Source organism: Aulonocara stuartgranti (genome assembly GCF_965226115.1).
Source record: "Aulonocara stuartgranti genome assembly, chromosome: 22".
NCBI lineage: Eukaryota > Metazoa > Chordata > Actinopteri > Cichliformes > Cichlidae > Aulonocara > Aulonocara stuartgranti.
In genome coordinates this window covers 30,135,469-30,148,211 of record NC_138957.1, presented here as the reverse complement: position 1 = coordinate 30,148,211, position 12,743 = coordinate 30,135,469, and the positions used below count along the sequence as shown (strand labels likewise).

The 12,743-nt window shown below is 43.4% G+C and overlaps 1 protein-coding gene and 1 long non-coding RNA gene across 2 annotated transcripts in view; one reads left to right on the top strand and one right to left on the bottom strand.

Annotated features, from left to right (window-relative positions):
• Nucleotides 1-12,743, bottom strand: part of LOC309698830 (histone H1-like) — an 80,115-nt gene that overhangs the window by 9,193 nt on the left and 58,179 nt on the right. The gene's annotated exons all lie outside the window — the stretch shown is intronic.
• On the top strand, nucleotides 2,989-3,967 carry LOC309699661. The gene is made up of 3 exons (XR_014274427.1): nucleotides 2,989-3,062; nucleotides 3,265-3,919; nucleotides 3,950-3,967. It is a non-coding gene; the product is annotated as an uncharacterized lncRNA (long non-coding RNA).

Here is a 12,743-nt window from a genome sequence, read left to right as displayed (position 1 = left end):
TATGATTGTTGTGCTTTTCTCTGTATATATTCTTGAAGTGTGTAACTTATAATATAAAGCACCTTGAGGCGACTATTTGTTGTGATTTGGTGCTGTATAAATAAATTGAATTGAATTTCAGTGTTGATTGTTTACATTTTTTCTCATGTTTCCACACAAACGGACACTGGAGAGCAGGAATATTCAGCTCATGCTTTGAGATGTTTGAGAATGTTAGAAATAAACAAGTGTTGTTAAGAAAGAAACATTTCCATGAAACTAATGTTTTTTGATGAAAGAGTTTTCATAGTTGACAGTTTAGTTTTTACAATGGGATTTAGTGTTTTAGCAATTCAGAAAACTGTAAAATAGTTTTGGATCAAGTGTTTGGTTTTGAAAGACAAGTCGAAGGTTTTGTGTGTGTTTATCACACTTGTGGCCAATGATGTGAGGGTACATATAAGCCAGAGCACTGGTTTGTGAGGCACTACAATGGATAGAAATCCAAGAAGAGGAGTACGTGTGAGAGGAGGCTGAGCAGGTCAAGGTGGTCGAGGTGGTCAGAGAGGAGAAAGAACAGTAAAATCAGATGAAATCAGAGCTACTGTGATTAACCATGATCTTGTCCATGGTATGACAATGAAGGAGGCTGGACTAAGGGTACAACCAAACATCAGTAGATTCACCGTGTCCACCATAATCTGAAGATTTGGAGAAGAGAACAGGTAGTTACCTTTTTTGACATCATATTATGTAAATGTTGACAACAATTACATATGTACAATGACTGTACTATATACTGTACCACAGTAAACATGTTTTAGTACATCACTATGCCAGTGTACTGAGGTACTGTAATGGAGGGTTAGTCTGACTGTTTGTAGGCATATTCCATGTATGTATTTTTGTAAGTGCATTTTCTCTTTTGTAGAATTGAAAGACTGCCACATGGGGGTGGTAGGACATCTATGTTCTCCCCACACCAAGAGACCCTAATTGTCGATATGGTCCGTAAGAACAACACTATTAAACTGTGTGAAATTCAGCTGAGGCTCATTGATGACCATCTTCATTTTGAGGGTATCGACAGTGTCAGCTTCTCTACTGTAGACCGTGTCCTCAAGTGCAACAGACTGCGCATGAAACAGCTGTACTGAATGCCCTTTGAACACAACTCTGATTGAGTCAAAGAGTTGTACTTTGTACTTCATTTTTATACTTGTGTGCTTTATTTCTACGTACAAGTGCTACATGTAAATGCACAGGATTTCTGTTTTTTGTTTTTTGGCAAATTCTCTTTTCTATGTACAAGTGTAAGAAATGCCCAGGTATTTTCTTTTGCAACATGCATTTAGCCTAAATAAACATTTATTTCTACCGCTTCATGTCCTGAGCATTGTTTTCCTTTTATCTATGTAGTGTTTAGTGACTACTCAGTATTTAATTTAGATTGACTTGAGGCATAATTTGATGGCATAGTTCAGTTTTGAGCACAGATTGAACTGTTTTGAGGTAAAAGTTTGGTTTTGCAAGAAGAATCAGAGGATTTGTGAATGTAGCTTGGAAATTGGGTTTTGTGTTCACAGTTTGGGGAACAGGAGAGCAGCTTTCCAGGAATGTGTCTTAGCAATCGTGAAAAACTGTAAAATGTGAGAACAAGAATAAATGAATGAATAGATAAATATTATTTTCCAGCTATTTCACAGTGTTTTGTATTTATTTTTGTAGTGTGTAATCGTTGCCAAGTTGTGTTTGCACATTGGCTGGTTTTGTGTGGCTTTTGGCACTAGTGGTTGGTTTTGAGTAAAGTTCAAATAATTTTGGGTCAAATGTTTGGTTTTGCAAGACGTGTTAAAGGTTATGTGAGTGTAGCTTGAATGTTACACTTTGTGTTTAGTGTTTTGACATAAAGAGATGACATTTTAGGAAATGTGTTTTTGCAGTACAGAAAAACTGTATTGTAATAAACTCTTAAAAATGCAGCACAGTGCACCCTACAAGTGTGTAAATATTTGTAGGGAAATGTCTAAAAAAAGGTGGTGTCTTCCATGTCCTATAGTATATGGTAAGTAAGAATATCAATTTCAGATTTGATATTTTTTCTCCAGCAAGGAGATTGTGCTTTTGCATGTGTGTGAATGCAAGTGCAATGTTTGTATTGACAGCATATTGGGATACTGTGAATGATACATGGGGATTCTAAATATCAGATTACTTTCGACCTCTGGAGTCTTCTTCAAGGTCAAATAATGTCAAACTTTCATAAAACGTCTTTTATCTTTACAACTATGCTTAAAAATATACTGCCTTTATGTTTATTGGCAAAATTTAGGAAATAATGTTGGTACATAGGGATTGTAAATAGTTTGAATCCAAATATCGCGTCACATTTGACCTTTGATCTCACTTCTACATCTTCCTTTCATGTTATTTATGGCCAAGTTTTACAGATCCATAGCAATTATCCATTACTTTATGTTACGTTCCAGTCTAGGGGTACAGGAATGCAACATAAGGGTTAAAAGGAAAGTGACCCCGCCAGGGTCCTCAAAGCCAAACCCAGAAGTCAATTTATGAGTCAAGGTGAATTTATTGTGACTAAACTGAAAGTTTTAACTCCGGGGTGAACAAAGGCCAGAATAACAAACAAGTTGTATTCGTAAACAGACCTAAAAAAAAAAAAAAAAAAAAATCTGATATTTTTGTTTACAAGGTTACAAGAACAAAATATTTGTCACCACAAATTGAGGCCATATAAATGCTTTCATACAACATATTTTGCAACACACATAACTGAAGAAAAAAACAGTCCCTCTGGTTGATTAGTGGTGTGGGGTTTTTTTTTTTTTTGTTCTTCTTACTAGTTCAGTCTGAATGCATGTTGTGTTTTTTTTCTCAGCGCAGAAAGGGAAGTGAATTACCCATAGTTTAAAAAAAGTCAGATTCTGAGGAAGTGAGGCAGTTTATAAGCCCTCCTCATTTTTCAGTGTTGTCTATTGTCAGTGATGCTGACAAAGCTGTAAAATGTCTGAATGTCTGCAGAACTTTGCTCTGGTGTGAACTTTACCAAAGGAGACAGAAAGGTAAATGGAGACTGTAATCTTTTCTGTTTGTGTGTCTATGAGAGAAAAGTTTTGTAAGAAAAACCTTATAAAATCCTTTTATTTTGTTTGCTGCATTTTAGTTTAATGTGAATATAGTGAAGTTATAAACACACATTTTACCAGCAGCCATGAGTATTCAAACCACACCAGTCTGCAATCTAGTTTTGTGTTTTTGTTGCAGACGCTGTTACTCTGAAGTTAAGACCTTAAGTGTGATTTGCCACAGTAGAGCTGCCTGGTAGGTAAAGAGCAGAAATAAACATGAGTATGACCTATGAGTCCAGTCAGCGTCCATTATGAGAATGCTTATTATGTCTCTCACTGTTGTTGTTGTGTTTGTTAATTGCTGAGAGAAACAAACTGAAGACAAGATTTGCCTTTTTACTGAAGAGTCAAAGTGAGGAAGTGGCTCTGAAGTCCGTCATCTCCTTATTTGTATGTGTGTGTTTGTGCATTGTCTTTGTGTATCTACTTCATACTCCGCAGGCGTATTGCTGACGAGGAAGTACAGTGTCTGTTTTTAGCTTCCTTGTGAAGTTCTCAGTTAAATTTTACTAACTTTTAGCTGAGTTAGTGGTCTTTGAGCCATTAGGAAAAATCCAAGCAAAGCTTAAACAAAAGCAAAGCATAAAGAAAAACTTATTCATGGCTTCATCCTTTCTAGACTGGATTACTGCAATTCTGCACATCTTTTAACAGGTGCTAGAACATATGAACAAATCACTCCAGTTTTTGCAAATTTTTGAGATTTGATGAGATTTTAAGATTCTTGGTATGGCACTCAGTTATTTAAGCAAACTCCTCAACACGTATAACTCCAAATGAGCACTGAGATCGTCTCGCCAGATGCTCTTAGTACAACCGAGGTCTCGATTGAATCACAGAGGAGATCAGGCCTTCGCAGTTGCAGCGCCTAGACTCTGGAATAACTTGCCAGATGATATTCGTACTTCAGAGTCTTTCAGTCTTTCAAATCGTGTCTTAAAACTCACTTTTTTACGTTGGCTTTTAATTCAAATTCACTTTGAGTACCATCAGACTTTTTTTGTTACGTTTGTTTTGTTTTTATGTTACACATTGTCATTGCCTCATCTCAATTATCTGTATTTGTTTTTCGATTGTTTTCTCATGTTCTTAACTAATTGTGAAGAACTTTGGTCAATGCTGTCAAAGGAGCTTGCAAAGAAAAAGAAAAGCGTCTTTTTTATTTGCAAGCTCCTTTGACTACGATGACTTGGATGACTGAGAACCTTCACAGACATTTTGGTCAATGCTGTTGCATTTAAATGTGCTATAGAAATAAAATTGATTTGATATTTTAGTATCAATGAACACTGAATGAGATAAAAAGTAGCAGAAAAAACATCCCCAACTGTATAGCTGAGCTAGAAACCCTGTTCCAGGCTATAAACATTTAAACAACACTCAAATACCTTAATGCTTAATGTTTCAGTAGGTAGCTGCTCATAGATATATACATATCTATGTATATTAACATAATAATTCAGTTATTTTCTTTATTTAAAATTGTTTGTGTGTGTAGCACTTGGCACCTTTTGTGATGGTAAAAAAAATTATGAGTTGGTCCATTACATTTTGAGTTAAATATATTTTCTATCCAACAAATTTAAAAGGCAAAGGAACTTTACATACGGTTTTTTAGGGTTAGTAATAATACTTTATCATATTAAATAATAATAATAATAATAATAATAATAATAATAATAATAATAATACTTAAGTAATGTTCTTGGCAAAGTATTTGATAAAGTTAAAAAAAATTACCACAGCTTTGTTCAAACAGATTTACAACCATGTAAGAAGTTTCTCCATTTTTTGGATTACCAGGTAACTAAAAGTAAATATGCACAGTCAAGGCTGGACTGGGACAAAAAATCGGCCCGGGCATTTTGACTGGAGACCGGCCCACCAGGGGTAAAACCGCAAAGGATTCTGGGAACTTGTGGCAAGAGGTACTAGCGCACGCAGGCTTTCAATTGCACTCAGTTACACAGCGATAAAAAGAAACCCAAAAAATGTTAAGAAGCTGTTGTATTATTAACTGCAATAGCCGGTCGCATGACAGCCAACGGGTAAAGAGATCGTTTTTCTTTTTTATCGGATTACGTCGTTGAAGAGAAATTTTTTAAGCCATGTTTCCGAAGTAAGAGCCGATGGATGGTCTGGATATACCAAATATAACGTCTCAGAACACTCCAGCTCACATGTTAGTCTGCTCCAAGCATTCCCACAAAGGTCAGAGTTTTGTAGTAATTAATACGTCATTTTTCTTAACATAATTGGTGATATTGGTTACAAGCAAGTCTGGTGCTGAACAGAAATTGTGGCGCTATGCTCCTTTATTTATTGTGCATAATAGTGAATTGTCCTGACACAATATTGCGTTTCGCTTCTGTTATTATGGTACATTGACAAAAACATACTTTTATTCACAGGGTAAAACAGTTGTTTTGTATCACTAATTGCCCAGTACGATTACAGCATACAGTATTATTGTCACTGCTACATTTCTGTGATGCTACCAGAAATTATTTCCACTACTAATTAATTACGGTTGAGCTCAAAGGTCCTATTAATAAACGGTTAACGAATGTGTATTTATGACGACGATTTGTGAGACTGGTAAACTTACCTTTGTTCGTACGATGGTCTTTCGTTCTACACGGTGCATTTCAAGGTCCTGTACCCATCCGTCCGTAAACTGTACCTGGGCTTGTTGCAGTGACCTGAAGTTACTAAACTTCATGAGTGTATGCGCTCACTCCAAGAACTGTATAATTATAAATCTGAGTGTGACCCATGGTAGGTACCTATTTAAAATAGGACAGAGCCGTAGGCGCACAGTCAGTTTAAAAGAGTTTAATTTTTAATACAAAATAAAAGAAACAGTGTAACAGCGGCACCTCAAAACAATTAAAAACGTTACCTTATTAGAGACGATAAAACTGTGCGATTGCCCGTGAGACAGGACAAGCGCTGCGGGGAACCGTTTAAAAACAAATCGACATAGCACACAGGTTAAACATGGACGGCAACTCACACATGACCCCAAATGGGTAAAACACTATAGAAAAAAAGTCAAATCTTCGGTGCCGTCTTCACTCGGGCCCACCGCTGTGCATGCAAAAGCGGGGAGACAAAAAAGGATTTGTTTTCCCTGCAGCGCCTTCACCGTCTGCGACAAAATATTTATTTATATATATATATATATATATATATATATATATATATATAAAAAAAAAGGTTAAAGTACTAAAAAAAATCAATATCTATGGTGCCCACTGATACAGAAAAGATTTAAACAAAAAAACAAAACCATCGACAGCCGCAGCAGTCAGTCTGTCGACTTACACCCGTTTAAAACAAATTAAAACACACTGATGTGTCGGGTCCTTTGCCCGCAGCCAGAAATCCACCTGGCAAAGCAGCAGCTCGGTACTCTGTAAATAAAAGGCAGGAGATCACTTAGCTGGACAGTAAAACACAGGAATATTCCTCAACTGAATGGGTTTTGTTACCTGTCCACAAGTTCGTGTCACACCCTAATAAATGTGGGTCAGTGGCGATGAAGTCCACTATACCGTTCTCGCGGGAGCAATGTTTCCCACCTACAAGGGTGCAAATAACTGTAAACCTCTGCCAACAGCCAGAGCTCAAGTGGTACATTTTTGTGTTACCTACCGTTCTAACAGAAGTTTAGGGGAACTTTCATAGTTAAGAAACACCAACTTGCCCAACTCGGACCAAGCACTCGCAGTTTCAGGTTTGCAGAGGAATACCCAATTGCCCACACCTGCGCTTATGAAAGGAGCAAAGACCAGCTCCGCCCACCAGGGGCGGTCCCGAGTCTCCAGGTCTCACCTGTCACATGAGCGTGGTGAAAGTTGGGCAGCACGCTAACGTCTTTTGTCCACTCTGTGTGCTCGTAAGGGTCTGACCCTTTCACTCCTTTGATTTTTTCCTCGTATCTTTTCTTTGTCTTTTCGTCGAGTCTGTCTTTGTACGGACCGGTGTTGTGCCAAAAACTGATTTCCGGTATTTGCCAAAAACTGATTGCTCGTATTTAAACTGCTATAAGTAACTTGTTGGGCTATGATATGTGAAACATATGTCAAATGCATCCCTCATGGATGACATAAAGTCATCTTGAGCCACAAACAACATTCGTGTAACAAGGTAGAAGTCGCAATCAGTTTTTGGCAGTGACTTTTATATAACCTTTATTTATGCAGTTAAAAAAAATCTTATTAACATTAAAAATGTCTTTTGTAAGAGTAAGTTGGCCAAGAGGAAAGAAGAAATGGCAGCAAATATTACAATAGTTCAATAAAAATATTTGAAGTGGGGATAAAGGAGCGGATTGGTTATAATGTAAGTACAATAACACAGAGTTGTAAAGATACTTGAAAAACAGATAATTTTTTAATTCTATATATAACCTCTTTGTAAACCCTGTTCACCGAAGTCTATTTACGAACATACATAAAGATATTACACATAAAAAACACACAGAAACATTGGAAATCAGTTTTTGGCAGACAATCACTTTTTGGCACAACACCGGCATTGTTCTCCTTTTGTTTTGTACATTCCTTTTTTGTACGGCAAAGAAAAAACAAGAAGGTATTGGAACCGGAGACTGAACGTTTTGCGGTGCTGCAAATGCTTGCATTTGATGCGGTACTTGGATTGTTTTGCCACGAGTTCCCGGCATGCAATGCGCGAAAATCACGTGATTGCTAAACAAGGGGGAGGGTGCATCCGGCCTCCTCGGCTGTAATTGGTCCAGCCCAGAGTCGATCATGACCAATTGGCCAACTCAACACCTTTCATTATATAGGGCTTTGGAGTTGACGTCACGCCGCAATGCATTGTGGGAGCGCAGCTCCATTTTCGGGGTCTACGAATCAAAACAAACACACTGTGTTGGAACGACGACGACAAGAAACATGCTTAAAAGCAGCTCAAAAGAAAACGGACGGTATAGAGACCGATTGCGTCCAGAGGCGAAGCAGCGGTACTTGAAAAAAATAGAGTGCATTGCAAATCTGGACCCATATGAAATACGGCAGTGGAGTAAAGACCCAGACGACTTGCCGCCACTGTCCTACCCCGATAGCTTCACGTATCTTGTTTGTGGAGTAAGCGCTTACACAGCGAACCAGTTTCGTAATTACAAGTCACTGGAGGCGCACATTGTCAGGGTTCCTGGGTCGGTGACCCAGTATTTTCAGTTCACGTTCACTGTTTATCTTCTGCCTGTTCCACTTCCTGTTTTATTGTGTTAGCCTTGGTCCATGTGCATTATGTTCCGTCCTCTCCCCGTTTATCATTAGTTCATTATGTTCAGCTGTGTACTCACCAGGTTCTAATCTCTCATCACTCAGCCTGTGTATTTATGTCCCTCAGTTCAACCAGTCCAATGTCGTGTCATTGATGTTATTGTGATGTTGTTCTCGCCGCTGTTAGGTTGTCCTCTGTTCAGTTCCGTCAGGTCAGCCGGTCAGTTGTCAGTCAGTCTTTCATTCATCCACTCAGTCAGTCGTCCAGCCGGCCAGCCGTTTCCTACTTCTGTTCTGTTTGTTCACTCCGTTGACAATAAAACACCAAGCTTCACCTACCTGTGAGTCCAGCGTTTGGGTCCTCCTTCTTTCGTCCACGACCTCATCCTGACAGAATGACACGACCCGTGCCACGAAGACACGATGTGGACCCAGCGGACTCGGACCTCTTCGAGCGGCAGGACGCAGCGCTCTCCATTTGGGCGGAGAAGCTCAGGTGGAAACAGCGGCTCTTCTCAGAGAGGGAGCACGTCTTCGAGGGGACTCGTCTGGCTCTGGGCGGGCCTCGGAGACGCCGCGGTCCTCCACCTGCTGCCTCACCTGCAGCGGAGCATTCGCCGCGGAGAGTGGGCGTCACAGGCCAAGCTTCGGCCGCTCGCTCTCCCGCTGCTCCGCTCCTCGCTCACCCGCCAGCCGTTCTACTCACCGGACCTTCAACCTCGCCATGGCACAGCGGCTCCACCTACCACCTCGGCTCAATGGAGGCTCCCGTGCCAGAGGCTCATCTGTTTACCCCGCCCGCTTCCTCTACCCGGAGAAAGCGGCACACACGCCACCGTAACATGGACTATTTCCAGCCACTCCCGGCGGTGAGTCCCAGTGACTGTTTGCCACCTTCCTCAGTTGACTCTTCACATAAGATAAATAATAGACGCCTCTCCGATTCATGGGGAACGTCCCTCTTGGACGACAATGTGGACTGGGTAGACTTTTTCTGCTCTGTTTCCCCAAAGACAGCTCAGTTAAAGACTGTAAATAGCGGTGGCAGGAAGACCAGAACACTCCCCAATAAACCCGTCAGTATCACTCACCCAGTCGTTATTTCCACACCCATTATTCAGCCATTTCCCACCAGCATGGGGGCCCAGCCTACGCCCACACCAGTGCCAGCCCCCAGGAGGAGGGCAGCTGTGACCCGGTCTGCCTCCACACCTGCTTCTGTTTCTCAGGTGGGGGTGACTGGTGTCCAGCCACCTTCCGTGCCCGTCCCAGCGCCCAGGTTGAGGGCAACCAGAACCCAGCTTGACCCCCCTGGAGGCTTGGAAGAGCTAACCGGTCCACCTGCCACTTCACCTCTTCATCCACCTCCTGATCCAGCTTTTGATGCCCTCGCACTATCACTGGTTAGGCTAGCTGAGGTGTCCCCTGCTCAGGCCCCAGCTTTATTAGCCCAGGCTGCACTGTTGTCTCCTTCACTAGTTCACTCTTTAGCTCAGCCATTAGCCTCACCGGCCTCTGTTTATCCGTCAGTCTCCTTAGTCCAATCAGTTCCCTCACCTGCTGTCCAGTCTCCTGCTGCCCTCCAGTCAGTTCAGCCACCTGTAGCTCAGTCTCCACCTGTCCTCCAGTCACCTGTAGCTCAGTCTCCACCTGTCCTCCAGTCACCTGTAGCTCAGTCTCCACCTGTCTTCCAGTCACCTGTAGCTCAGTCTCCACCTGTCCTCCAGTCACCTGTAGCCCAGTCTCCACCTGTCCTCCACTCTTCTGTAGTCCAGTCTGCCGCCCAGTGCCCGGTAGTCCAGTCGCCTTCTGTTTCCCAGTCACCTGTCCACCATCCCGTCCAGTTCCCGGACCTGCAGCCACAGCACCCAGAGCCAGCTGTGAGCCTTCCTGCTTCTCAGCCAGGGGTTTCCGCACCCGCTGGCCCGGCCGCTCCTCAGCCAGGGGCCTCCGCGCCTACTGGCCCTGCCTGTCTCCGGCCAGAGGCCTCCGCGCCTGCATCGCCTGGTCAGGCCTCTGCCTCAGCTGCACCCACGCCCGGCCCGGCCTCTGCCTCAGCTGCACCCACGCCCGGCCCGGCCTCTGCCTCAGCTGCACCCACGCCCGGCCCGGCCTCTGCCTCAGAGCCTTCGTCTTCTGCAGCCTCAGAGCCTTCGTCTGCTGCAGCCTCAGAGCCTTCGTCTTCTGCAGCCTCAGAGCCTTCGTCTGCTGCAGCCTCAGAGCCTTCGTCTGCTGCAGCCTCAGAGCCTTCAGCCTCGTTTGGGTCTGGAGCTAAACGGCCATTTTCTAGACCGCTGGCTAGGCCACTGGCCGGGCGCCATCGCCGTCGTGGGCGGCCCACAGACCCTCTTCGCCTGAGTGGCCGCCGTCGCCTTCCGCACGGCCGGCCCCCTGAACTCTCTCGTCTCGGCCACGGGCCGCGTGGACGCCCACCTGAACTGTCTCGTCTCGGCCACGGGCCGCGGGGGCGCCCACCTGAACTGTCTTGGTGTGGACTCCGTCCCTCCGTCCTGGGCCCCCTCCGCCCACCCTGTTCTGGTTTTTTTTCTTTCTCTTTTGGCCGTCGGGTGCCGGCCTTTGGAGGGGGGGTACTGTCAGGGTTCCTGGGTCGGTGACCCAGTATTTTCAGTTCACGTTCACTGTTTATCTTCTGCCTGTTCCACTTCCTGTTTTATTGTGTTAGCCTTGGTCCATGTGCATTATGTTCCGTCCTCTCCCCGTTTATCATTAGTTCATTATGTTCAGCTGTGTACTCACCAGGTTCTAATCTCTCATCACTCGGCAAAGAAAAAACAAGAAGGTATTGGAACCGGAGACTGAACGTTTTGCGGTGCTGCAAATGCTTGCATTTGATGCGGTACTTGGATTGTTTTGCCACGAGTTCCCGGCATGCAATGCGCGAAAATCACGTGATTGCTAAACAAGGGGGAGGGTGCATCCGGCCTCCTCGGCTGTAATTGGTCCAGCCCAGAGTCGATCATGACCAATTGGCCAACTCAACACCTTTCATTATATAGGGCTTTGGAGTTGACGTCACGCCGCAATGCATTGTGGGAGCGCAGCTCCATTTTCGGGGTCTACGAATCAAAACAAACACACTGTGTTGGAACGACGACGACAAGAAACATGCTTAAAAGCAGCTCAAAAGAAAACGGACGGTATAGAGACCGATTGCGTCCAGAGGCGAAGCAGCGGTACTTGAAAAAAATAGAGTGCATCGCAAATCTGGACCCATATGAAATACGGCAGTGGAGTAAAGACCCAGACGACTTGCCGCCACTGTCCTACCCCGATAGCTTCACGTATCTTGTTTGTGGAGTAAGCGCTTACACAGCGAACCAGTTTCGTAATTACAAGTCACTGGAGGCGCACATTGTCAGGGTTCCTGGGTCGGTGACCCAGTATTTTCAGTTCACGTTCACTGTTTATCTTCTGCCTGTTCCACTTCCTGTTTTATTGTGTTAGCCTTGGTCCATGTGCATTATGTTCCGTCCTCTCCCCGTTTATCATTAGTTCATTATGTTCAGCTGTGTACTCACCAGGTTCTAATCTCTCATCACTCAGCCTGTGTATTTATGTCCCTCAGTTCAACCAGTCCAATGTCGTGTCATTGATGTTATTGTGATGTTGTTCTCGCCGCTGTTAGGTTGTCCTCTGTTCAGTTCCGTCAGGTCAGCCGGTCAGTTGTCAGTCAGTCTTTCATTCATCCACTCAGTCAGTCGTCCAGCCGGCCAGCCGTTTCCTACTTCTGTTCTGTTTGTTCACTCCGTTGACAATAAAACACCAAGCTTCACCTACCTGTGAGTCCAGCGTTTGGGTCCTCCTTCTTTCGTCCACGACCTCATCCTGACACACATCCAATTTACAAATGGCTGGGTGCAAGATTTGGCTATTTTCAAGCCGCCAAACTCTGAGTACGTCGTCAAAGTAAGTCAGCTGGAGTGCATCCAGTGAAATAGCCATTTTCCACCCCCCACCATAATTAATGTTATACATTTATCATTTAACTGCTAAAATATCGTTATCATATTATATGCCCGTAATTGTAAAGTACATGCAAATTAACACATTGATAATCGGGCAAATTATTAACGCCAATTTGTGTCCTTCCTGTCTCATTTCAATTTCTATAACTTCTGAGACCACCAACCATGATATTATTCAGCTATAAAGTGTGATGTGAACATATTTAGAACTTACCGGAATGAAAATGTCTTGAGCACACCAACTGATATCTGGAGACGTAACAGAACTTGATATCAGCTCGTCTCACGGCTGCTATCCAGGCTAGACGCCTTCGTTTGGTAATATCCGATACATGAGCTCCTTCATGTTGCTTCCAGGTTGGGAAAGCATA